The 27,837-nt window shown below is 37.9% G+C and overlaps 1 protein-coding gene across 4 annotated transcripts in view; it reads right to left on the reverse strand.

Annotated features, from left to right (window-relative positions):
- ZZZ3 (zinc finger ZZ-type containing 3) overlaps nucleotides 1-27,609 on the reverse strand; it is a 64,451-nt gene extending 36,842 nt beyond the window's left edge. For 3 of the 4 annotated variants that reach the window (XM_072867012.1, XM_072867014.1, XM_072867015.1), the window contains exons 1-2: nucleotides 27,471-27,609; nucleotides 1,233-1,381 (exon numbers count right to left, since the gene is read on the reverse strand). The gene's annotated coding sequence lies outside the window, so the exon portion shown is untranslated. Of the gene's footprint in view, nucleotides 1-1,232; nucleotides 1,382-26,959; nucleotides 27,015-27,470 lie in introns of those variants that run through there. The other variant, XM_072867013.1, reaches the window with a different exon arrangement.
- Nucleotides 27,610-27,837: the final 228 nt, after the last annotated feature.

Raw genomic sequence — 27,837 nt, forward strand, 5'->3', positions numbered from 1 at the left:
ATATCCATGACAATGAATAGATTCACATTTGTACATAATGGCATACCTTCCCTTTTCCATCTACCCAAATTCCAGATTATACAAACCTGTTCAACTGGCATATGATGTGAAAACTTAAAATTTTGAATATGGAATAAAACCTTTTACATATTATTTAGAAAGGCTGAAAATTACAAATGGAGGAAAATTATTTCAATAGGTGTTTTCCATCTTCAGCAAAGGAGAGGGGGGGAAAAAAAAAAAAGCATAAATTCCCACAAATCTACTATTTAGGTGTCAGATGGTCCTAAAGCAGAAAAGAGAGAACGGGACAAGACCAGTACTCCTCTTAAGCAATGAAATTCTGTTTGACAATTAACAGTAATTACTCTAGTCTGTTTAGATATTCATAATGCAAGTAGTATTTCTTAATGAAAGAAACGTATCCTAAAAGTATTGCTTGGTATAACTCTAGATACAACTGTATAAGACAGCACATCGTTTTGTGTAAAGAAGAAAAGGCAATTACAAAGTGGAAATTTCAGATGTTCTCAAAACTGCATTGTATTTGTGCTGCTACAACTCTCCTGCTTGTTAGCTGTTCCCGCTGCCTTACATGAATGCCTGGAAAGGTGCACTGTTTGTATTCCTGGAGATACAGGTAAACAACTGCTATCATACTAACTTCCATTCTGTCCATTTAAAAGTAACGATGCAGGACAAAGTGTGAGATGTCCAATGAACTCTGTCTTAAGAGAAAATATAAATAATACGACAAACAGCAAATGGACAAAACATCAGTAGTTGAGTTGAAGAGAGAAAAAAAACATGTAACTGTGTTGTCTGTAATGGTTGTTTATACCTATTTTCCACATGGATAAACTTGCCTGTATATTCTCCCCTTTTACAGACAAGCTCAATACCTTCTGAAGAGTGATCTCAGCTGGGGTTGAACCCAAACATGAAAAACAGGGTCATTTAGATATTCCATTTCACCTAGGTTATTCTAATCAAGGCTAGCACACGTTAAGGATTAGTAACTGACATTTCAAATGGATACCAATAAAATAAATTAAACCAATTCCGACGTACACTTTGGTGAGTAACTACTGCTGAACTCGACAGACATGAGAAATAATATGTAAGACACAAATCTTTACTGGTTTGCTGGTACGTTACTTTCTAAAGAAATACACCTTACATAACAAGTTTAAAAGTTATTATTTACTTAGTACAAAATGTAAAAAACTTACCATTGCAAAACTAGAAGAAATACAAACTTCTGACATTTCATACAGCAGACTCTCACTCGAATAATATCAATCACCATTGCTGATATCCATGATGTAACTGAAATGCCTTTTTACTAGTTTATGCCATAACATTGACAAGATTTTGAAAACTGTTGAGAAAAAGACAAAGGCATCAATAAAACATTTAAATTATTTCATTAAAAATTAATAAGAATGCAACAGGACATATAGAGTAACAGCTTTTTTAAGAAGCAATTATCAATTTTACAAGTGTCCTACATAAAGAACAGTATGCTATAAAGTAATTAAGAATGTGAAATGCTAATTTAGGTTTCAAATGTAAAATACCTTTCTTAGCTATTTTTAAGTGATTCGCTGTATCACACTAAAGATGTGCAAGCAAATGAATTCACAACAGAGAGTCATGTGTTAGGGTGTTCAAACCTCAGAAGATATTTGAATACACACAAGAAAACAAGTAGTGAAAGTTATTACTACAACTAATTAATTACAAAATGCATTGTCAAATATATTTTATAATTAGATACATGGTAAAAAAAATTATTTCTGCTATTTAATTTTAATCAATTGAGCAGAACTCAAACTTATATTGGCTCCAAATCCCTGAATAACCTTCATCTACACAATAGGAGTGAAATGCTTTCCAGAGTTCACATTAAACCTATTCTTCACCCAAGGAAAACAATGTCTTCTACCTTGTTTATAGTGGAAGTGAACCAATTCTGATATTGAAAGACAGAAATAAATGTATGGATCCAAAAGTAACACAATGCTTTCAGTTGTCTCCAGAGTTTGGGCATCAGTTGCAATGCCCAACAGATATTACTTGAAAAAACATACCAGGAATCGCATTTAAGAACATCTAATACTATGGAGGCACCATAAATCACTGTAGAATAGTGATTGCTGAATCTTTCTTCATATGCTGTTGACTTCATAAAAGTGAACATATTTTCATATTGACAATTCAGAAACTTCATGATGCGAAGCACAAGCTGACAGGTTTCTCCACATTTTTCTTTCTACACAGTTATTCTATTTAGATTATATACGTCCAAAGCCTTTGGAAATTGTCTTCTTTACTTTCAACCTACTTATGATTTCACACTGGTAAGAGCAGAAAACAAATTCCCCATTAAGTTGACAATTCAAAATATAAACTGAGCCAAGTAAGAGGAGAAGAGATTAATTATGTCTAGTTACAGTGAAATTCAATAATGAAAGATATTTCTACAATGATGTTACACGAAGTATCATAAATTCTATTATATGGGTAACTAAATCAAATTAGACTTCAATTATTCAGTGGAATTTCTTAATTTAACAAACAGCAGAGAACTGTCATAATAAAAGACAAATAAAGAATGGACAAACAAGAAGGCAAGGAAAAACACTTGAAAATGCAAGAGAGAAATGACTGAAAGGAATGAGCAAAAAGGAAGAGCTGCTACTTAGCCGTACCAGGAATGGAACCAGAAATAGTGAGAGATGAACTCCATAAAGAGCTCCAACATCAAGTGGCTTCAGCCTGTGTCTCCCCCTCCCCCCGCGCCATCAAGTTTCTTCTGTTTTTAATATTCTGGTACACTCTCAGCTACTTAAACCTATATTGTTGCCTTTACTGTAGATCCCTTTAACTGACAGGAAAGACACATATGTAGATACCAAAAGTAAAGAGAGATTTTGACAGGTTTTTTTGCAAAAACCAAACAACATACCCCAACAAAAATCCCATAGCTCAGTCACTTTGGTAAAATACAAAATACAGAAAAAAGCCTGAAACAAAATATAACAGTGAGTCAATCAGAAGGAGGTCTAATCTCAACATTTTTAATTACTTTACCAGTCCATAAGTAAAGAACATTGACATAAGTTGTTTCAGGAATGGCTGAAATAGTAATGTCAGTCTTTCCTCAGATTTTTACACTTTATCTCCCTTAATTTTCTTTTCCCTAAAACAAACCTATTTTACTCACAGCAGGAAAGACACAACCCCTGCTGTGCCTAGTCACCTTTGGGGAGAGCAAGAGCATTTTAGAAACAGCAAAAAGAACATGTAAGTATCACAAGAGGAGAAACTAAGGTGGGGGGAAAAAAATTTTACCTAGATGGGATTTTTTGTTTAAAAAATTTCTGGGCAAGTTTCTGGGGGGGAAAAAGAATTTTAAAAAAATTAGAAAACTTTAATCAGGATATATGGAAATGACTGCACCTTAATTACTGCTTAAAAACTAGAAAACAACATTCACAAGAGCTTACTAAGTGAACAATTAAATAACTTATCCCAGAAGTTTCCTTGGAAAAATTATCTTGAAAAGAAACTATTATTTCTTTACATTTCATAACCAATTAGAATTACTTTTTTCACCCAGAACAACATCATCTTCCACGGCAGAGAAATTCAATGGAAGAGTAATTCAATGTTTTGGACACCACTCATTTTAGAAGACAGTAATGAGTTGGAATAAGGAGTGCAAGGGAAACTAAAGATGCTTTTAGGTCTAAGCCATTCTTCAGGGAACCACATCAACATTTAAGGAAGATAATATTGCAATAAAGACTCAAAGTCTAAAAGAGAAAGAATCAGCTCAGAAACAACATGGTCTGGTTTGCAAAGTCCACTAAAAATGAGGAATTTACAGGAGAAAGTAGAATGTAATGCAGAGACAAAACTTTGAAGTAAGGGGCTCTGAATTTGTCTCTTGTCGGGAAGGACCTGTGTAAGAAGTCAGCGACTGAGTGTTGACGCTGAAACCTTATAAGGAATGGTCATACATGAATCAGTATGGAACTTCTTCAGAGTGAGACTTAAGTTCGACTGCTTACAGAAATTGTCGATACATCTTACAATCAAGAATTTGATGACAGTATAGGATGGAGTTTCAGGGTATGCATTTTAGCATCTGAGAAGCCCTAAAGTGTTACATAGCTTTAGGTGGACTCTACTGATACACACCATAGTCATATAATCATGCTAGCATTTTTATTTAACTTAACCAGAAGCCTATTTAGCAAACCTAGTGAATGTTGAACTGTGTGTGTAAAAACCTCTAGCAACAGAGGACACAAAATTACACAGAGATGGAAACCAACAGTTAAAGACAGCAGAACGAGGAAACTCCTTCCTAAATATGCAGAATAACAAATTCTTCACTGGATTAAGCCAGTACTGGGTATCTGGGAAACAAGTCGATTGTTTAAAGGAACCCCAAGAATTAAGAAACATGTACATAATTAAAAGTATGTTCAATGTGGCCCTAAGCCAGAAAAGAAATAGCAAAGAAAAGAGGTTAATATATGAACATACTGGGTGTATCAGCATACAGGACCTGAAAGCAGCAAAGCAATGAAAGCCTCTACTATAATTGTGTGGTGGTGCTTTTTACATATATGGTACTTATGATGGATATATTAACATTACATACAACATTAAACAAACAAACAAAATCATGTGTTTTGGGGTGGAGGGGGGAAGAGACTCTTGCAACAGGAAAAAGCCTCCAACAGTTATTTGATGTCACTATTTTATGAAAATGGACAATAGCTACAGCCTCTACAGCCTTCCACAACAATTCAGCCCTAGAAAAGAGAACACTTTGTTCATCTCATCTAGAGTATAATGAATCATCATCTTATATGAAGAGCAATAATCTGTTCTCGTCCTGTTCTTCTGAGCCTCATCTAATCAGTTTCCATTCATGCTCAATAATACCGCATGGTGATAAAGATTAAAACTTTTTCCAGTGTTCAGATATTGAAGCTGTGGATACCTGATAGCAGTAGCACTCTCTAGTCCCATACTGCAGTAAATCCCAACATTACTTCAGAAACAGTATCTGTTATTGGTGTAGTTACCATTTACAAGAGCAAATGTGACACATATATAATTGCCCCCTCCTGTTTCATTTTCTTTCTGCTCTAGATCTGCAGGACCTTGCCTGCCTCTGGCTGAAAGGAATATTGCAGAATGTTTTATTTCAGTCATAAGACTCTTTGATCATGTTTGTTTCTGTCATCAGAACTTGGGAGTCCTTAACATATATTCCTTTTTTAAAACATTGTATTTTATTATTTTAAAAATCTGTGTCAGATTTTACATTATCTTTTTCAAATTGTAACACTCCAGAAGAAACATCACTTTTAAGCACATCTTTCTAATACCAAAAAGCAGAACATTTTCTGGGAAAGAAAAATCGAAACAAATCTGTATCAATGACAATAATATGGTGTGATTTGAGAGTATAAGACTGTGCATAATTTAGCTAGTTTGAGACGGCGTACACTCAATTATTCTGTATCTCATCCCAAACTACTTCTTTAATTTTGAAATCCTGCTTCCATTGACCTAACGCTTTTCTAGACTGCTATTACAATGCACTTAATGTAACTCTATTAAAATAGCTGTGACTTTCACGTAAGAATATAGCAGTCTGCCATATTTCTGAACCTATAAACATTGTCTGTTTCTTTCAGAATCTCTCAGAAACCACTCTGACCCACTGGCCACTATTTACATTTTAGGAAACAGCAGTCCACTAGGAACTAAATTGCTACTGGTCTATCTCAGTGCAGATACGAAACCGATGGCCAAAATTGGCTTTTCTCAAGCCTCTTTCTAAATTCCACTTCTCCCAAGAATCAGAGTTGACAAAACCTGAGTTTGACCTGACCCTGTATCTGTAACTCAGTTTTCTACATTAAAGTGGTTAACAAAGAAAAAGCATAGTATCTATCATGACTCTCCTGTTTGTCATTACCTTCTATTATGAGCATGTAATAAATTTTTTACCAATTACTGCATCCATACACCAAGCATGCATGCACACAATGTTTAATTGTTAGCAGAACCCTGTACATGCTTCACGCTATGGCGTGGGGGGCGCAAAATTACATCTTCTGGTTTTGCATTTTCCACAGAGAATTACAAAGGTATCTTGAGTAAGCTTTTGTGTTCTGATTGCCTAAAGACATCCTGATCATTACACCATTATCTTTCTTATCAGCTATACACTCCAGACCAAATTATTTCAGTGACACAGAAAAAACCAATTAGACTTTATACATTCTAAGCATGCATAGTACTGCTTAAGTGTGTATGTCAAAAGAAAAGAATAATAATAGATGACTTAAACTTATAAATAAAACCAGTTTATCTCTGTGGTATAAAACAGCAATTCTTAAATTCTCTGCAGAGCAGTAGTATGTTATTTAAAACAGTACAGTTTTTAAAATGGAAAGTTTATTGTATAAAATGAGGGCTGTAGAAGCTATTTATCTAACCCCTTACAGAAGTATTTGCCCAAGACAAAAAATTAGCATCTTTGAACAGAAGAGAACCTGCACAGACATCAGATTATCAGGACTTTGGTTTATCTACACATATAAAGCATATAACTTCCTAGCAAAGTGGTATTACTAAATTAGGGATGAATTCCATTTAACAAATTATATTCACCAGTCTATCACATCTAGAGTACACCAGCATCTCTTCCCACACATACTGAGCTTAGCATAACTACACTAGCAAGAAATTAGTTTTCTGGTGAAGGCACTATATTTTTCTGATTTTACATTACATCAAAATAAGCAATACTTTCAAATTATAGAAATAACTCCCACCAAAAGACATTACAAAGATCTTAGTTGAAATAATATATAACAATAAGCAGCTTAAAGCTATAATTAAAGTTTAAATGCAGGAAAAGTAAAAATAAATAAATGTTACGAGGCTCCATGGTCTGGAATTACTCTGAGATTTCAGCCACCTCTGACACAGTAAGATTATATTACATATGGTCAAAATACCATATGTAATTTGGTATTTGTCTGAATGAGACTACCTATCCTTACTTTATCTTATATATAAGAATAGCAAGATGAAATAAATAAAGAAAAAAGAAAAATTTAGAATAGTAGGAAAAAATTTTCAACAATTTTTAAAAGTTGTACCACTCCAAACTAGCAGGGACATGCTTTACCAAAAAAACTAAAACTGGCGAAGAACCGGAACGGATAGTTCAATATGCTCATTTTCTTCCTTAAAATAGATGGATTCACCAGGCCAGACAAACCTATTCTTACAGAAGAGGAGGGAGAAAAAAAAAGTCTTTAGAAAGAATCTTCTTATGGAAAAAATTGTTTCTAGTTCTTTCTGGGGAAAAAAAAAGTAATGGAAGAGTAAGCTGAATCTGGTACTTAAATAATAGGATGTGTGAAAACAAACAAAAGCTTAACCTCCTCCACTCCATCATTGTCTTACATTGACTTCTCTTTCTCTAAAACCACAAAATAAAGGTCAAACCAGCAAGTTACATGACAATGACTAGCAATGAACATCTGTTCCTTTGTATCCCTTCCAGCCGCAGTGGTTATCAAAGCAGCTGACTGCGCTGGTATTTCTCACTCTTCTGGGCTACCTACATGAGGAAATTTATTGGGAGGATGGGTACGATAGAGGCATCACCCCTTTTCCAGCCAAACATTCCAAGATAAGGTTGCAAAGTTACTTCATATAAAACTAAATATGAATTATACAAGTGTAACTGTACAGCAGAACTCTAGAAAAGTAACCATTCTATCAAATTTCTTCTCCTTACAGACAAACCCTAAACTGCTTTCAGTTTTTTATATCTTGGCCAAATGAGAGTTTGCGCTGAAATCATAAATTGAAGCATCTGCCTCAGACTGATATTCCCACCCTGCTGCCTCTCCCCTCAATTCTCAGTCAAAATAATTACTCATTTCTGTGCACAAATATGGAATTTTTTTTAAACCCTCTTACTGCTTAAGACACATCTGACTTTTTCTTCAAGAAGTTTTTCTACCTCCATGTTTTGGAGTAAGAAATTGGAATTTGGCATAGAGAAGCATTTGCCCGAGAGCAAAAATCCTGGCGGAGCTGTGATGAAGGCAGGCTAAGGGGAATGCTAAACGTGAACAGATAGGTAAGGAGAGCAGCTACATTATTAGCAGAGTGGATACTGACTGGAGAAAGAGACAGACTGGAAATCCTGAAGAACTGCTAGAAGACAGAAAGATCACAACTGTGAAAGATGGAAACTGGAACTGGGAATAACTGGAAGAAGCAGACAGGCAGGCCTGACTGAATCTGGGATCTTACTTAGTCACAACTAATCTATACATAACACCACAGCACCCATCCCAATTACCTGTCACAAATACTTGTGACAACTCTGTCAATACAAATATTTGTGGAACTATACTACGAAATGATCTACAGATAGGTCTGAGATGAAAATACCACCTTTTCTTTTTTTCTTTTCAGATGGGTCCAGATGGACCGATTTTTCCTGTGGATCATATTAAAGGACAATGTGCTGCAGCACAAGAGTGGGATCACGTGGCCATAACCAAAGGTGAAGATGTGAACTTTGTAAGGTGTACCAAAGTCCTAGGAACAATAAACTACATTCCACACTTCAACACACCACCTAATACTGCTTCACCTTTGCAGAAAAATGCAAAAAAGGATCAATTACTGTGACATCATTTAATATAAATTGCATTTAGCATGAATAAAGACAGTAGCCTTAACTAAACGCCCTTACCAAACTTACTAATCGGTCAATAAACTAACTGTCGTCTGATACAATTAACTTACCAAGAAAACTCAAAACAGACTACGCAAATAACTTCCATGTCCCACTTCAAAAAAATCACGCTTAATCTCACTTATTGGCCATCATTCTATATCCTTCTCACTCCACCTACCCACTCCACTGTAACACCCTAGGGGAAAGTCCCACTCTAAATTATAATATGCTTTTCATCTGAAACCATTCAGCTCCTAAATAGCTTTGCTGTTATCCAAAGAACATCTCCTGTGCAGGATTACCAAAACATGTGACTAACATCTTTGAGATACATTAAATTACACAGGTTCTTGAAAAGCTCATTATAAAATTAATTACACCAACTTGATTACAGTAGCCATTTATCAAAATGTTATTCTAGCATAACAGACTCCAAAAGTACTTAATCTCTTAACCACAGCTAGAACACAGTTTTATACCAATAAAGCGGAAAAATATGATTTATTTCCTAATGAAGTTATTATTGCAATACGCAGAAAATATCAAGCATAAAAAGTCATTTCTTTTTTCCTACAGGTAGGCTGGAATTGTAAGGGGTCATCAAGTACTTAATAACCCTGCTAAGAGCTTACAGATGAAAAGGAAGCTGATGAAGAAAAGCAGTGCTCCTTTACTTTCTTAAAACCAGTCTGTTCATTTTTGTAGAATGCTACACCAGAAATATCTACTCTGTCTGATTTACTTTCGGAACAGAGATTGCAAACTTGCCACCCTATGAAGTACACTGTAATGTACAATATGGTATGAAATACTGTACAGAATATATTTTTATCCCAGATTATTTTCAGTCAAGGGCATGCATTTGAAATACACCAATGAATATACTTCTTTATATGCAAAATTACAGCATCAGCTACATAAGCCTCAGAAGGCTATCATAACAACAAACACTGACGTACAAGACAGTAGTACTACGTACACACAACCAGGTATTCTGCATGGGTTGCGCTTAGAGATGCTGTTGCATGGGTACTGAGGCAAGTACCAAACCAGAGAGTTTGAAAAACGCGAGCATGAGGCATGCAGTTTCCTGTAAAATATTTTGAGTGTTGCATCAGAATTAAAATGTTTTTGTTCTCAATTTTTCATCAAAATTTAAAATATCCCCTCTGTCCCCCAAGGAAAAGAAAAAAAAAAAAAGGCAAGAAGGAAGGATGTTTTTCCAGTTATCTCCATTCATGAAAAATGTTTTAACCCCCTATTTTCCATCTCATAATACTTTTGACTCAATCTAGGAGATAAGCATGTTATTCTATAAGCAGACCAGCAAAACTGCTATCCTATGGGCTGGCTCTTTGTAGTCCTAAATGCAGCCCAGTTGCCAGACATCCCACCTCACCTCCAGCATTTCAAAAAACTTCATGTTCCTCCCTCTGGCCATCTCCAAAACTCAGGGATGGTGTGGCCAATTCCAATCTGTACATGCACTGACTAAATGGCTAGCAAACCATGTATAGCAGGTAACTGCTGGGCTCAAACTGCAGTCCTCCTTAAAAAGGGGACTCTAACTTTCATGAAAGCTGCAAACTCTTTACACTTCTGAGATCTTCACTCCCAGCTAAATTTAGGGGGGTTGCTAAGCTGGCCAAGAGGCTCAAATGTTACTCAGTGATAACGGAAAACAGATAGAGGGACACCTTCTTGCCTAAGCTAAAGGGTTAATCTAAATTGTAGCTCTAAAAGCTTAAAACACATTCTGGACAGACTGGGGGGGGGGGGCGGGCATCCAGAACTATCCTGGCATCTATGAACAAAATAAAAAGTCTGTCACAGCTATACTGTGGCCCTGCTGTGTCTTCTGACCAGATGCATCTTCATGCTCCCAGAATTAGAGGCATCCCTTGCCACAAGAGCTGATACTGCAGGTACAATTGTAGCACCACTCACCATATAACCAAACAGATGTGTTCTCACATGCTAAGGGCTCTAGAAAGTAATGGACTAACTTGTAAGGCAAACTACGCTTTAACCTTTAATTTAAATACGGTAGTAGCCTGCTACCATAGAATCATAGAATCACTTCGGTTGGAAAAGACCCTTAAGATCATCAAGTCCAGCTGTAAATGACTTGCCTTATGTTGCTTGTTGATCGGCAGTTATTTTTAAGAGCCCTAGCTCTTTTAAATGCTCATGTGGCTGTGTTAAGACCGACTTTGATACATTAATAAAACTGTATAGCGCAACTGACACTGTTATACAGAGTCAGTCTCTGGCCCACAGCAAGCAGAGAAACATCTATTTTCTGCATAAACAGTCTGAGATACTACAGCTGCTGAAATGTTTCACTGATGCACCTCTATGCTAGAACCTCAACATTGCTGCAGTTCTCAAAACAGTGAATTGTGCCAAAAAGACCCATCCCTACTTCTTGTTCCAGCCTTCCATACAGGATATTGTTTATTTTCATTGTCTCTTTTTGCTGTTTGGTCTACTACACAGCACAACTGCTAGCTACATCTAGCCATACATGATAGCTTTGCCTTCACAGATAGTCTTTCAAAGCAGTTTTGAGTACGTTCCTGTTCTGTGAGCTGGATTTCAGCATCATCTACACAGAGAATGAGCCTGTTTCCCCAGGAGTACTTGAAGGCAGACAGAAATTTTCTTGCAGTGCTTGGGCATCCTGACAGAACAGCAGATATCAGCACTTACAAACAACGTCTTACAATTTATTCTTAGATTCTTTCCAAATTCTGCTTTGCAACTGACACTGAGCTTGTTAAGCAGAGAGGTTTCATACCCCTCTATAGTTCGATGTTCTCATTCTTTGTTCAGTCTGTATTTAAGTGTTCTGAATAAAAGACCATTATGCATATTTCAGTCTACTTGGATTCCTGAAGTTTCAACTGGCAAGAACTGAAGGTGTTTTAAGTGCATTAGCAACTGCACTTTTTAAAGGCTCTTAAAGTAACAGTGACAAGCCACTTTGACTGCTGTCTTGTCTCTGGGCACAGAAAAAAAAACCCCTTTCAATATGAACATTATCGCATACCTTTTCCTTTTAATTACAGCATATCTACTGGCAATAGAGGCCTTGATTTAAAAAAAACAAACTTTATTTTAAGAGTGGTCCCAGATGAACTACTACATTACTTTGTCTAGCTGCTTTTGTCTACATCCAACTACTTCCAGATAGGATAGCTGGCCAGAATTTCCTTGATTTAACAGTACAATAGTAGTCTATTTTCCTTTTTTATTCTTATATATATATTTCAAATCGGACTATGATTGCATCAAGTGTAATTTTGTTTTGCTTGATTGCTACTTTGCCTTCTTCTCTTGCTCTGCTCAGAAAGTCTTTGTAGGCCAGTACACTCACTGATAAACAATACGCTGCATTTAATTTCCTGGGTTTTCTGTGTTCTGCCTTGCCTATGCTTACAGTACTAACTGGAAATACAAAGAAAGTTCTGTTTGGCCTGCGTTTACATTTAAAATCTCAGCCTTTTAGTTACTGCTTACTTTCTCAATATGAACTTTTTTTTTTTCGTTTGAACACTTTGGCATAAAATGCCATTATCACCCTATAAAAAACCCAGAAGAGGAGAGGGTTTTTTTCTGACCTTAACTACAGGTCTTTGATTTTCTTGTGACCACTGATAAATAATCTTCAGGTTTGCTCTACTTAAATTTTTAACCTAGATGAAGGCTTGCTCATCAGTTTTGCAGTTTCTACAGCCCTTGGCACAGTAAAAACTCAGACCAGTCTGATTCGCACTTTTTTTTTTGAAGTCACAAATTAATTATCTTGAAAGATTCAGCCAGAAGAATAAAACTTTTCATACAGTACAACTACGCATCAGCTGTTTTTTCTCCAGGTTTCTTATTAACTTGTTGAATATACATATTTTATAGATCTAAAATGCATTTCTAAGCATTTCGGAGATTCTACACCGTTACACTAAACCCTCCATTAACCTGTCAACACATCGCTGAAATACAATTACAGTTTAGCCTCTGTATGCTTTTCTTTCTGCTTCCTTTACTCAACTTTGTGATATAAGGAATACCCAGGTATTCTGCTTTGATTATTATTGTTCTTCAGGGTTGTTTTGTTCTGCAATACTCAGTTTATGATTTCCTGCACCTACATGAGACAATTTACTTTCAAAACTATGCTCACTGTTCAAGCATAAAATGAAAGACTGCCTACAAAGTGAAAAATTCATTCCGATTCTATTATCCCTTCCCACTTGCTGAATACTTTATCAAGCACTTTCTAAATATGTTCCATGCTCCAGATACTGAGATGTTGCACTACATTTACAGAGCAAAAGAGACTTACCTACTACCACCTAAGCACATGAACATACCTGTCACCTATGCACATATGCACTCTTTGTACATAACCCTTTGTACTATCCATTTTCAAAACTTCTTCTTCATTAACTTTAAAAGCAAATCATTTATGTTAAACTTTATTAATTTCAAACCTCTCTCCTCACATTCAGTCAGACCAAAGGTCTACCCAGTCAGTCCTTTGTCTCCAACAGCAGCCATGAGCAGATGGTTAGGGAAGACCTGCTGTGTACAATACCTTTCCAGCTTCCAACTATTTTTAGCTCAGGTCTTCTTAAGTCATGTGTGATTTCTATCTATTTACTAAACTTCAATGGATTTCTCTTCCATGAATTTTCCCTGTCCTCCCTTGAGCTCCCATAAATTTTTAGCATTCAAGCCATCCTACCAATATGTTTGTAAACGAGAATTCTAATTTTTCATTTTTACAAATGGCTATCAAGACCCATAACCTGGCAAAAAGGAAAGGCTGCAAGGTTAGATATGCAATGCAACTCTCACAGCAACCTCAGTTTAAACTCCTTTTCCTTACTGCTTTCAATTGTATTTTTTTTATTGGCAGAATAAAATTTTTGTGTTTTACTCAGAGCTCCCCCTTCTACTTCACTTTTTATGACTTTGCCTATATACACTTTTCCAGGAATAAAGAAAAAAAACAAAAAAGAGGTCCATGGTACTATCAATGATGGAAAGCTACCGCAGAAACAAAGTATGAAAAACAAAGTATAGAACATATGAGACTTAAAGGTTTTAAATAGCATCTTGCCTTTTCTCATTTTAATTTTCTGAAACTGAAATAATTTCTGACAGCTCTGACTTTCACCCTTTGTCTCAAGATGATAGGACTCATGACTAGAGTAATATTTCACTGATTTTATACTCCATCAGTTATTAGTTCAATAATACAGTGTGAACTATGACCACATTTTATTAAAATAACAATTAGATCATTTAACCTTTTATCTAAAAATATGTCTGGCTATGGTCTCAAAAATTCTTAACAATAACTATTTCCAAAAATAAAAAGGAGATGCTCATCCTACCATTCCTCGCAATTACCCTGTAACAGCAGGTAAAAGGACTGAAGAAACATAAAAAGGCTATTCAAGTTCCAGGTTCAGCCACTAGAGCATTTCTCAAAGCTCAAGAACAAAAGGAAAAGAGAGCTACCGTCTACCTTCAGCGTATTTTATCACAGATTCAGGCAACAGGAAGGAGCTGCCAGAAGCTGGGTCAGAGAGTGTGAATTATATAGTTTCCATACCTATCCTAAGCAAACATGAGCAGATTGCCAGCGTTCAGTCAGTTTCCTAAATGGCTAAGCCGTCACAGCAGTACAAAAGCTACACTTGCAGTTAAGTTCTCACTCTCCACAGGCATGGGCTTTGCCTCTGAAATGCACACCAGATTGCCCACACACTGTATCGAGTGACAACACATTTAAAAACGTCTAATTTGAAGAAATTAGATAAAGCTTAGACTAAATGGCTACATTATTTCCTATGGACTTACATATTGACATACACAAATATAATGTAAAATGGATTTTTTTCTGATTTTTATCCCTCTGAAACATTCAGTTATAGAGATCTGATTACTCCAAATACTTATTTCTTACAAGACCAAAACCAATTTGACCAGCAGCTTTCTGAGTTTGCCATAGATACAGTTTGGAATCTTTATGGTATGAATTTGAAAATAATCAATAAAAGTCGTTACAAAGTGAGAAATCACATTCATTCACTTTGACAGTCATATGCACATTTGCATTTACAGAGTAAAGATATCAAGCAGAAGACTCTACATAGCTTTTTTTAATAATAAATCACTTACAGTTTGCCAGTGATGTCCTAGAAAAGCCTTACTGACCCTTTCTAAAGCACAGTTTTTTCAAACTATTCTAAGGAATTTAACAGTGCTACGTCAAACCAAGTGCTATGCTTATTCCTTACTTGGTACCTCTGAAGAGCTGACATCAAGTATTAAGTAAGGATTAACTTGACAAATGTAATTTATATGCCATCCATAAAACTGCTTAACCTTTTTAAAAATATTATCAAAAAATAACTGATAGTCAGTTCTCTTAGAGAACATCTAACATTTCTGTATAAAAATATTAAATTATTCAGCTACGAACAACTGCATTAGCCACAGCATAATGTTGTAGCCATAAAAGAAGAAAAATAAATACAGTAAGAATATAGCTCCTAAGCAGCCTTCCCTATATCTTGAATATACAAAGCCCTCATAACTCAATAATATATTATCTCTCCTAGGGCAATAAGCAATTAAACACATTCCTGTCTTGATAACAGGAGAAAGAAAAAACAAAAACCAAAAAACGTAAAAACCCCATACCTTTAAAAATTAGTTTCACTGTATCTAGAAACAAAGGAAGTACTGAAATACAGTGACCATGTATGGCATGGCAGACCTGAGGATATACCTTTGCTGTAAACTCCCAGAATTAATGGATATCTTATTTGGCTTATCTCCTTGGTGTTCTGCATGGAGAAGCTATCCCAAACCTTTGATTATTCTTGTTGCCTTTTTCTGTACTAAGTCTAGCAGACAGATCAGTGCGGGATAATCATATTCAAAGCATGGCCTATGTATGTCATGGATTTTTACCACAGAATAGTAATGTTTTATGTTATGACCCCTTTCTAATAATATTCAACACTATTTACTTTTTTTGACAGCTAGTGAAAACCAAGTTGATGTTTTTACAGAAATGTCTATTAGAACACCTTCCTGAGCAGTAATAGCTGATTTAAAGTCAGGTTGGGGTTTTTTGCATAAAGTTGTTTTATTCTCATACATTACTTCACATTTCTGAAAATGAATTTCTGCTTCTATTTTATCACCCATTCGCTCAGTTTTGTGAGATCCTTCTACAACTGACTCAAGGCAGTGGTGAAATCAAGAGTCATCAGATTTGTATCATCTCTAGACTATTATCAGAGTAGGGTTTTTTTTCCTGCAATCACTGAAATTATTTTATTAAAATATCACTACTCTATTTGATTGAAATTAACAACTCTGAGCATCTTCTAACATTTAAAACACCTGCTTATTTTGACTGAAAATCCTCCTCTTAAATTATGGGCCAGCTAAGGTGAGCACTACTTCCTTTCTGGAGTTCTGCATGCATACAGTTTGGATTATCCTTGCTCAATTGAGGGAAACATTAAAAACATTTTTTTATTCACTCTTAGTGGTGAGGAAGAGCAACTCTACAATGTCCGTGTATTTAAACAGCCACTAAGGAAATAAAACTGTAAATCCATGTGCGAGTTAGCAGAATCATAATTAAAAGTATGTTGTGCCAGTCCAGGAGCTTATGTTGAAGGTTACATATTCATTGACAATGAAGGTTACAGAGATCCAATGGCAAACACCTTCTTTAGTGATTGAACCCTCTTTCAGCAGTTGGCTTGATTTAGAAAGGTTTCCACTGTTACCCCAAGTGGGTAACTCTCACGAGGATCTCATCATTTTGCATCCTAACTACTGCAATGGTCTTTTCTCTACCCTTGCTCCACTCATATCCATTTAGATACTTCTCCAAAAAGCACTTCCTTCGTTTATTGCTTTGTCCAAGGCACTACTCTCCCTATATCTTTCAAACACAGCAAACAAAGCCACACCCATCTATCATCTCACTCCTTACCAAAAGGATTGATTCACACTCTGGTGAGCCTTCCATCATTCTCTCTTTAATTTCACAACTAGACTTCCCAGGTGAGGTTTCATTTTGCTGTTAAGAGATTCAATCTACAAAAAGGAGCAATCCCACTCCCCTGTAACTCCCAGGCGCATCATCCTGATTTTTCCCATGCATTTGCTTTAGTATTCAATCTGATCTCACAATGAGCTGATTTAGAAAATACAAACCCCTACAAAAGAGCCATTATTTTTCTGCTGGTTTAGCTCCCTAAACAGGCTTACTGTAATGGTCAAATGAGCACAGGTGCCAGTGGAAAGCAGGGATCACAACTATGTATTTTGGTGACAGCTAGCCATTGGATCAGGTTAGCTGTAATGTGAAGCCTTACTCTCAAGCTCTCCCTTATGCTTTGTAAGCGTAAGAAGCACGGTTTCTTCTTTTAACTTGGAACTCTAATCTTCCATGATGAGGATAAAAATGTTTTCTAACTGATGCACAGGAAATAATTCAACCATCTTACTGTTTCCATCCAGCTGTATTGCCCAGCTATAACCTATATTATACTGAAATTGTGAACTCCTTGGGGGAAACGTTCTTCATGTCTGCTTCTGCAAAGCAGGGGTCACAGCATCATCTGTTTTACTTTATTTTCATCCTGTTTTACTGTTCACTCGAATATAAAACTGTTAAAATTCTACTGAAAATTTAACTGAAATCCAGTTGATGCAAGTCTTCGCTGACAGAACCTGAGGCACAAAAAAGGCATCAGAGGAAAAAAAAGAAATAGACCTTCTATATTCTGATTTGTTACTGATTCAAACCCTTGGGCTCTTTCTGACATCTTCTCATTATGGAAAATATAGTCAGCAAAGGTCAAAAAGAAACAGTTGTCCAGACTTCAACAGAAGTTAATTTCTAAGTATAAGAAAAACAAACTTTTGTTTCAAAGCAGTAGCAAGAGCTAACCAACTAGGGAAGCTGAAACTATAGCCCACTCGTAGTAAAGCACACATTTAAAGGAAGATAAGCAAACAGAACTTAAATTCTAGCTCATGCCACTTCTGCAAATCAGGCCTACTGACAGAACGGATAGGATGAGAAGAAATGTCCACATGATTATTCGGTACAAGTCATATAACAAAGCTATAGTGACACATGAATCAAACCTGAAAATGGTACCAAGAGTATTACACAACCTCTCCAGATCTCTCCTGTTTCTCATGGAGAATCTCCTGACCCTTTGGGATCTCTTCTTTGGGAGAATTTCTTGGGCCAAGTAAATACAGACATACAACAATCTAACAAGATTTTTAAAAAGACAGCTGATCTAACTGCAACTAAATTCAATTATGAGCTATACCCTAAAAGCAGGACACAAAGGTCTGATCACCAGAGTTATCTCTCAAGTGGAAAATCAATGAGACATGAGTCATGCCGGATAAAATGACATTAACCCGCCTGCCTTTACCTCCATATCCCTGCAAAAGATCCCCTCTCTACATTCAGAATTTCGATAGGAGAAAAAAAATAACCCTTCATGCAATACAGGAAGTTTCAATAAAACCACTTCTGGGCCATAATTAACCAGGGATATTTTCAGATCATGAATGACATAACTGAAATTCACAAATATTAACAAGAAATTAATTACCTATAATGTTGGTGTGGGGTGTTTCTGAAGGGTAGTCATAAAACACCACCACCACAAAAGACCATCTAGATCTTAACATAAAGAAATCTGTTCCTCTACACTTACACACTTGGATAATTTGAATGGTCCTGACAGCAAACTGTGCTCCATAAAGCAATCTATTCACAAGAATAAAATATAGAGGATTACTGAAGATTTGCAAAATTCTCTTTGGCTCAACAACAACTAAGACCCTCAAACTACATGTCAAGAACCACACTGAGATAAGACTTAGCATCTAAAAAGTCTTGAAATGACCTGTAAAGTATGAAAAGAAATCTGAAAAAGACAGACTTAACTTCGGGGCGGGGGGGTGAGGAGTGGGGGAAGCTTTATTTGCACTAGGACATCATATAAAGACTAAATGTTTCTCATTGCCCTTCTCAGCACTGGCTGTGAGATGACAGCTATGTGAAGAACCTTTTCCATTTGAAGTATCTTAGGAATCCTCTTAATAAAGGATCAGTGGATTCCCAATTATATGATCCAGAGAAATTCTCAGCTGACCTCACTGAAGAGAAGTGAGATAACTACACTTTGTTCTGTTAGAAACCACTTCCTCACAGATGGATTGAAAACTAGGCAAGCATATATGAAAAGTAATTGCATTACTGCAGCCTCAATAATGACACTGTGAATAACGATTTTTTCAGCCTTTCTGCATTATTTGCAATGCACTGGATATAGCAGAATTTCCAGAAAATTGACACAATAAACACCATGACTCTGCTAAAAATAGAAAACTAGTTTTAAAAAAAAATTCATAAGCTGTAGTGGCTTTCTATTTTGCCTGTTTTTCCAGGGCAAAATAAATAAAAAAAGAAAATACAGAAAACTTGCAGACTGAGGATTGAAAAGAACTGAGAACATCTGGTTAGCTTCCTTTTTCCTGAAGCCTAGCTTTTGAGGAAATACCCAAAGACCAGTGCTGGCAGCATAGCAAAGCACAGAAACATTGTCAAATCTTTTCAAGTGACAATTTAGACAGAGTAGGTACTGACAAAAGCAATATAATCATGTAATACCTAACCAGTAAAACTCACTGCTAGTTATACTCTGACTTCCAGAGACATGTACAGAGAAAGCGCAAGTAAATGAAAAGGTAGTGTGTGGAAGAGAAAACAAGTACCAATATATTCTAACTTTAGAATTATTAATAAAATACAATTTTTAAAGTCGCCAAATAAATTTTACACACTTGGAAACAGAAAAAAACAAGAAAACAAACCCCAGCATCTGTTGTAATGTTAATAGATTCCCACTCCAAGTCTTTTAGTCAGTCACTGCCTATATACTCCCCCAGTCCACTCTGCAAGAAACACTTCTCCAAACTCCAGGTTAAAACAGCCTTTTTCAGACAGTTCTGTCTGGCAATTTCTTCTCAGTTACAGCTCTTCAGGTGGAGCTTAGGGAATAGGTGCATCTGTCTCTGCCTAAGACTTAGGCCTTTGTGCCCTTACTGCATGAGATACTGTGACCCCTTTATAATACTCTACAAAAAAGCCTCTGTACTGCAGTGATACATATAAGGAAAATCCCTAGAAGACTTAAAATATTTGCGGAAAAGAACAAATTCCTTTTCTGACATCATTCTAATATAGTGAACAGTGTTTGCATTCTTCCTTTATTGATTTTTAGAAATAGGATTCTCATTACTTTGACATCACATTTATTTGACTGAAATAAAGGATACGAAACCATTAGAATTAACTTCCACCATGTCCTGCTGCATTTGCAACTATATGTAAGCAAACATTGCATCAGGATCTAAAACCAGTGCCATGTCAGTCACCAATGCTTTGTATCTCAATGGTTTAGTGCCCAATTTCCCATCAATTACAACAGACAGAATGATGATACTCTGTGAAGTTAAAGTATATATAAAGTTTAATCCATATCATTGGTGAGAGGGAAAAATGCCCTAAAAGCCTAATTATAATTAGGCAGTAATAGATCGAAAGCATTATTTTATCTAAATCCTCTACACTCTTTTTAAACATTGAGAATGTGATAGAATTTGTTTCACTTTAACCCCTTTCCTAATTACAGAGCACATACATATGTGACACAGAGCCTATCCTTCATTTGTCATTAAGCCCAAGGCAGCGTTGTCAAATTTCAAAAAACAGAAAAGCTTCAACAAGGTCACATGGAATGCAGGCAGTTGATTTTTGAAAGAAAAAGTGCAGAATAATTCATTAATCTGAATTTGGTTCAAAACACCACTTTATCAAATTGTCCAGTACTTTCAACCCTAAAAAGCTTTAACAACTAATTTGTGTCAAGGTTAGTTCTTCCAATTTAATGAAATATTTTTAAATCACCTAAAAAAATCTCAAAGGATAAATTTTGTTTAGAACTAGTACATGCAGTAGGAAAGATACATTTCTATTCAAGCTTTTCCATATTGTGAATATTACACAGCAACAGGCATGAAAGACTGAAATCTATTTCTAATTCATGGAACATAAACAAATTTTAAATAACTTCATATTTACATAACAAACTCTTCAGGAACCTGAAGATACTTTATAAGTGATGATTATCCCACGAAATACGTCTCTCAGATAATAACTGTTATCTCTATTTTACAGAAAGAAGGTGAAGTTGTGTGATTTGCTCTGTTTCAGAGCCTGGAATGCACCTGATTCCCTGGCTCCCTAGACTTAATCTTTTGAACTTTGCTTCTCTTCAATGAAGTCTTCTGAAAGACTTTGACTCCAGCTCAGTTTATTTCTACTGGATCATGAAAAACACATAAAGGTAAGTCAAAGATATTAAATCTACAATGAAGACTCTATTAAAGTTATTTTCAATATTACATTACAGAAGGCTTTAATAAATGCTTTATTAAAAAACCTTTAATGAATATATTTGATTTTTTTTTTTTTTTACAACTACATCTTACAAACTGTCACATCACTAACTTTTTTTGCTCCACCATGAAGTTTTGTTTTTTTAAATAATGGCCAGTAAAATTACAAAAATCATAAAAATGTGGAGAGATCTAATGCTGACAAGTCATCCTACCTCCTGTGCCAAGGACAGACCAACTATACCTAAATCACCTCTAAAAGGAGGTTATTTAACCTTTCCTAGAGCACTTTCAGCAAGAGATATCCTATTACCTCCCTCAGATATTTAACCCTGTGATTATCTATCCACAGAGCTGGAAAGTTTTTCCGAACATCAAAATGTCCTTTTGTGTTCTTTGGGACTATTATTTCTTATCCTACCTAGAGAGAACGGTTTATTACATTCTTCTCTGCAGCAATCTTTACCATATTTGAAGCCTATTATTATGTCTCCCCAACTCTGCTAAAGACTAAACAAGTGCAATTCTTTCAGTCCTTCCTTAAAGGCCATTATTGCAAGTATTCTCTAAATACTCTTCAATTGGTCCAAATCTGTTTGAAGTAAAGTAACAAAAATGGAGACAGTACATCATCTGAGGCCTTATGCTGAGTACTGCAGAAGAATTTCATATCTTACTTGCAACAACAATCCCCTTCATATATCCCAGTATGACTCTTGGTTTTTTTATAGAACTGTCATGACTTCTTTGTGTTCATTTTGTGATACAGCTGCTTATTTGCAGAACTGTCGCCCAGCCAGTTGTTTCTCGTATTTAAATTTATTGTTGCTACCCAAATGTATTATTTTGTGTTCCTCTTTACTGAACTGCATCCCATATAGTTCAGGCCGTTCATCCAATTTGTCAAGACCATTCCACACTCTAATGCTTGTATTCCCTCCCAGATTTGTACTGTCCAGGCAGCGAGTAAATGTGCTTTGTTCTTATCATCCAGGTCACAAATTGAAAGACTAAACAGGATTAAATTCAGAAAATACACCAGCATAATTCCACTCAATGCATGCCTTCAATTTGAAATGTCCTTAAAGCATTTAATTAATAAGTAACTAACCAGCATGGCAAATCTTCTCTGACAGTATCTGGTTTTGGTGTTTCTAGATTCTTTAGTTGTGGAGATAAAATTCCCAACTTCAACACTACTGTACAGGCAGAGTATCTTTCAAACACAAATATACTGGGGAGGTTCTACCAACTCTCCTCCCCCTTTAATGTATTTGTATGTGGCACAGTAACCCAGTTGCATAGCTCCTCCAATTCTGAATTTGGGCTATATCTGTTTTCCTTTCCTACACTAGAGATACTACAGAGACACTTCAATTCACAAAAAAACCCCACTAGCTCTGAAAAATTCAGATCTTATGTACATATACATACATACACACACACACACCAATAAAATAAAAACAACAACAAAATGCAGGATGTTACCATTTATGTACCAACAGGCAAACTCTCAAGAACACTCACTTCCTTTTTGACTTGTAAATTTTCTAACTAAAACAAGTGTTTTAAACAAAGTTCAAATCACTGCATTTTAGGGACACAAATCAGGTATATCTCATGACAAAGCTGAAGAGACTGACAAAATCCCACTGCTCTACTACTGATGTATTCTCTAAAAGGTAAGCTTTTACCCTTCTTACCACTAGTTTGTCTGGCACATGTGCACCCACTAATCAAAACAAGCATTTGTGTTTAAACACTGTATTTAAATCTGAACCAGTAAAAACATCTTTAAAATCTTGGACAATCGAATTGTCTGTCTTCCCAACATTGATATTCCTATGTCCTACGATGAAGCTCAATAGACCAGAAAAAATGGAGAGCAGCTAATGGCCATCTAATAGATAAAGCATCACTACAAGGATAATCAACTGTTTTCTGAAACAACAGGACACAAAGCAATCAACTTAATGCAAAGCAAAAATACTTAAATTGAGTATCAGGTAAAACTTTAACCATGGGGTGATGAGCTGCTGAAACAAGCACACAAAGAGGAACTTCGTCATCAGAGGGAATGATCTCGGTACACTTCCAAAGGGCAGAAGACTGGACTAGTTACCTTTCTGTATTTTTATGTTTAACTGAATTCATCATAAGCATCAAAACATTAAAGTAACTTTAAAGAACAGTTATTGTAAGTTAAGCTACTAAGCTTCTCGTTTGAACATATAAAAAACTCTTGTATGACATTGTCTCTATAAGGGAAAGTAGTTAACAGCAAACTGTTAACTAATACACAAATTTTGAACACAAACTGTACAAATTATCAACCTACTACGCTACAAATCCTAAGCCAAGTATTTTGATTACAAAGGTACACTTAATCAGAGAATCTTTTTAAAGTCTTTTTGTTTGAAAAACAGTGTCCAATAAGAAAGAGAACACATTATTTTATGTTCAGCTCTGCATTTAAGTGTGTTTTACAAGCTACTCAAACAGAAAGAAGGTTTTCACAAAACTAAAATAAACTCTCATGATGGTTCTTCTACAACCAAGGCAGTTTTTGAAGCAGAAACCATATTTACAATGTTCTTAAAACTAGAACAATATAACCTTAAGTGTTAGAGTGTAAAGTTTACCAGAAGCAAGTTCTTATAATCAGCAGCTTGATTTCCAGTAAAGAACACTTAATTTGGAAACTAAAAAAAACCCACCTTCCTCACTACAGAAGTGAGAAAGTTTCTCACTTTCTGCAACTTCACTCCCGCCTACAGAGGTGGCAGAGTTTTTCTTGTTCAAGGTTTTTAAGGACAAGTTCTACAAATATCTGTCTGGAATAATTTAAGTGCGTTTAAACCAACCCTAAAGAAAGGGAACAATAGGTCTTACAGTACTGCATTTCTAGAACTCTGAAATGAGTTCTAGAAAAACCCCACAAATGGAAGTATGGCAGACTGCAAAGACTTCTGTTCCAACTTCCCCAGTACTTTTAGAAACATTAAGAAAACATTTCTTATTTCCCTTATCCAACAAGGTGGTAAAAGAGCAGAGTAAAAGTCTTTCCACCTTGTATCAGCCAGACAACTCTTACTGACCAGAAGTCAACCTAATCAAAGTACCTAGAATGATCTGGAAGAATTAGAAACAAAAAAATCTTTAAGTCTCTTGGAAATATTGGGAGAGTAAAGCCTTCATTCTATATGAGACTATGGACAGCAGACTGGAATCTCACTACACAAGCATGTTAGAAACACTGATAAATATCAGAGCAGTCACGTGCTGTTCAGCTGTAGAACAGAAGCCCATACTGGGATACAGTCCCAAATTTTGTGAAATACAGATCTAGTTATTTTTGCACATTAAATCTGTAATAATACTGAGCTAAAAAATCCTATTTGCTATTTCTCTTTTTCCAGAAATGTTAAAAATTATGAGACAAAACATATGATCGAACTTCATGACTAAACAGCTTAGTAACTAAGCTATTTAATACAGCCTATCTCTTAGTAATTATACACTTGGAGTATGCAATGCAAAGGAAAAATCGTTTCATTTAAGAGTGGTACAACTGAGAATTGCAACAACTACCCATACTGGACTAAATAACTACACAGATAAATTATCAACAGTATTTCAATTTAAGGTCATAACTGCTGCTCCTTACTGACACACACGGTTGTACTGTGTAAGAGTCCTTCACAAAAAGCCTTGCTGTAAATTCAAGACATAGAATGTTTTTATGAAATAAGCATGACAGTGCTGGAGAAAGCCTGCAATCAAAGTTGTTCACATTCTGAATGACTTGCTAGAAATCACATGTTAAAGTAAATTGCTAACTGCTAAACCCTCCTAAGGCAATGTGAGTTACATGAGTGACTTCAATTGGGTGAAAATTTCAGCTGATAGCTATTTTTTTGAACATTTTACCACATACTCTTTACTTTAAAAGAACTGCATTTTTCTCCCCTACTGTTTAACACACACCATCTTTTTTTTCCTTAAATAAACTTTTTTCCACTTCCGATTAAGCAAAAACTAGTATTATTAATCTGAAAGACAGCACAGTAAGACTAAAAGATACTTGAAAACAAACCGCAACAGTAAGTTGTCAACTTATTTTCTGAAAAATTATACTTGCTTATGAAAAGAATAAAATTTTGCTAAGCCCAAACCTATCAGCCCCTACTTGATCACCAGTCTTTGCAGCAGCTAGGAGGGAGGGGGAAGCATAATATCTAACCATAGGTTAGAAATACACCCAAAAAGCATATTCTCAAAAGGTTGCATAAGTTAGTATTTAATATGAAATACAGATTACACTTAGAGCTTCACGTTAAAAGCTTCAGTAAATGATCACTATGTTATTAGTACAGTAATAATGACAGTATCAATGGAAAACATGCAAGTATTTGTACAAGCACTGAAGAGCTACTACAATTTGTTTAATAATAACTGCAAACATATTTCCAAAATAAAGCTTGGAACTTCAAAGCCTAAACAACATATTATTTTATTAAAATATAGTATCAGTTCTGTGGCAGCCTAAAACCAGATTAGTAAAATGCAGAGTTATACTCCAAGACTACAAAAACTGCCAGCATTCCTGGATAATCGGGGACGGAATACAAGACACCATAAGGAAGAAGCAGAACCATATGCTCTCCCTTAAGAGAGATCAGGACTAGGAGACAAAGGGGATATTGCTGAGCTGGGATGCTTGGATACTACTGGAATTATTTTTCCAAATACAAGAGAAAACAGAAATGTATTTTACAAGTTTGGTATATAATGGGACATGTATCATAGCCTCAAAAGAGATCAGATTTGTGATGTTAAATATCTCTCTTTTTGGACCCCTGCATCCTTAAACATCAGCATTCCTACAGGGCAGGAGCAGTTTGGGTTCAACAGCAGAAACCTGAATGAGTACAGAAGCAACAGCATGGGACAGGTGTGAAAAGCAAGCCGAGACAGCAAAAACAGCATGAAGTGCTTGTGGGGGCAAGGGCATGGCCCAAGACTGCACGTTGCTCAAGGAAGGGCCAAAGGACCTCTGGATGTTAACACAGACTGGAATCTGTGCGAGCAGCACTGGAGCAGTCAGAGGCACGGCCACTTGGCGCCGTGAAGTTGGGCACCCTGTCCAGGTGATATGGCAGGACAGCGGGGGACGATCAAGGGGCACACCAATGGGCTCTGCAGGGCACGCCGCCCACGTCGGGACGGCGCCAGCAGCACTGCCCGCAAGCCCGGCACCCGCGGCTGGAGGGCCCCGGACGCAAGGGCAGAGGCGGTGCGGCGGCAGGGGGGCAGAAGCGCGGAGCAAGCAATGGGACACGGCACGGGCCACGACGCTGCAGCCTGAGCTCCTCTGGAGAGCCAGAGGCGAGGGGGGGGCTACCGCGGCGCGGGCCGGGCACTGCGAGGGGCAGGCGTGAGGTGATCTGAGGTGAGGCGGGGCAGGGCCGGGGCGGGGGGGAGGAGGGAGCGGAGCGGAGCCAGTCGCGCTTCCCCGGGGCGCCCAACCCCGCCCCGCTCCCCGTGTGGCCCGGGGCACGATGGCGGGGAGGAGGCTGGTCCCAGGGTCCCCGCCCCCCGGGCCCCCGTTACCATTACCCAGCACGCCCAGCGCTGAGCCGCCATCCCGCAGCCGGCCCGCTCCCGCAGGGACTGCGCGACCTCGCGAGATTTCCTTCCCCCCCGCACGCCACCCCCCCGCCCCGCGACCCGGCCCGGCCCCGCGCGCGCACGCGCACCGCCCCCACTCAGCTCAGACCCAACATGGCGGCTGCGGCGCCGCGCACGTGTCCCCGGCCCCGCCGTGTCAGGCCGGGCGCGCGCATGAACACATACACGCACACGTAACGCGCGAAGGGGGGGCGGGGGGGGAGAGGGAGGCGGGGCCGCCGCGCACGCGCACGAGGCGCCGCTGCGGGCCAGCTGATTCGAACAGGGCGCGCGAGCCGCCACCTCCTCCCCGCACGCGCTGGTCACGTGGGGGCTTCCCCCCTCTCATTCCCTCCTCCTCCTCCTCCTCCTTCCCCCTCCCCTCGCGGGTTCCGAACTCGGCACCATCCGGGTCCCCCTTCCCCCGGGGCCGGGCCCGCGCCCGGGCCCGAGCCCTCACCTGGCGCCCGCTCCTCGGCGCGGCGGGCGCGGCCGGCCCGCGCAGCCCCGTGCGCGGCTCGCTCCCTCCGTGCTGCCCGCACCAGGCAGCGGCGGCGGCTCCGCACAGCGCCTGCTCCCCTCAGCGCGGCGGCGGCTCCTTCCGCTTCCTTCCCCTCCCCCTCCAGCCGCTGCGGCGGGGACCCGCTCCCTGCAGCTCCGCCTGCTGGCAGAGGGCGGAGGCGGCCGGCGCGGCTTGCCCGCGGCCGCGGCCAACTGCCGGGGGCGGCTCGCTGCCCCCGGGCGGGGGTGGGGGCCGAGCGGCGCCGCGCTCCGGCGCGCCCCGAGGGGAGGGCCGGCCCTGCGAGGGGGCTGGGGGACGGGACGCG

The sequence above is a fragment of the Ciconia boyciana genome, chromosome 7, assembly GCF_034638445.1.
Source record: "Ciconia boyciana chromosome 7, ASM3463844v1, whole genome shotgun sequence".
Classification (NCBI taxonomy): domain Eukaryota; kingdom Metazoa; phylum Chordata; class Aves; order Ciconiiformes; family Ciconiidae; genus Ciconia; species Ciconia boyciana.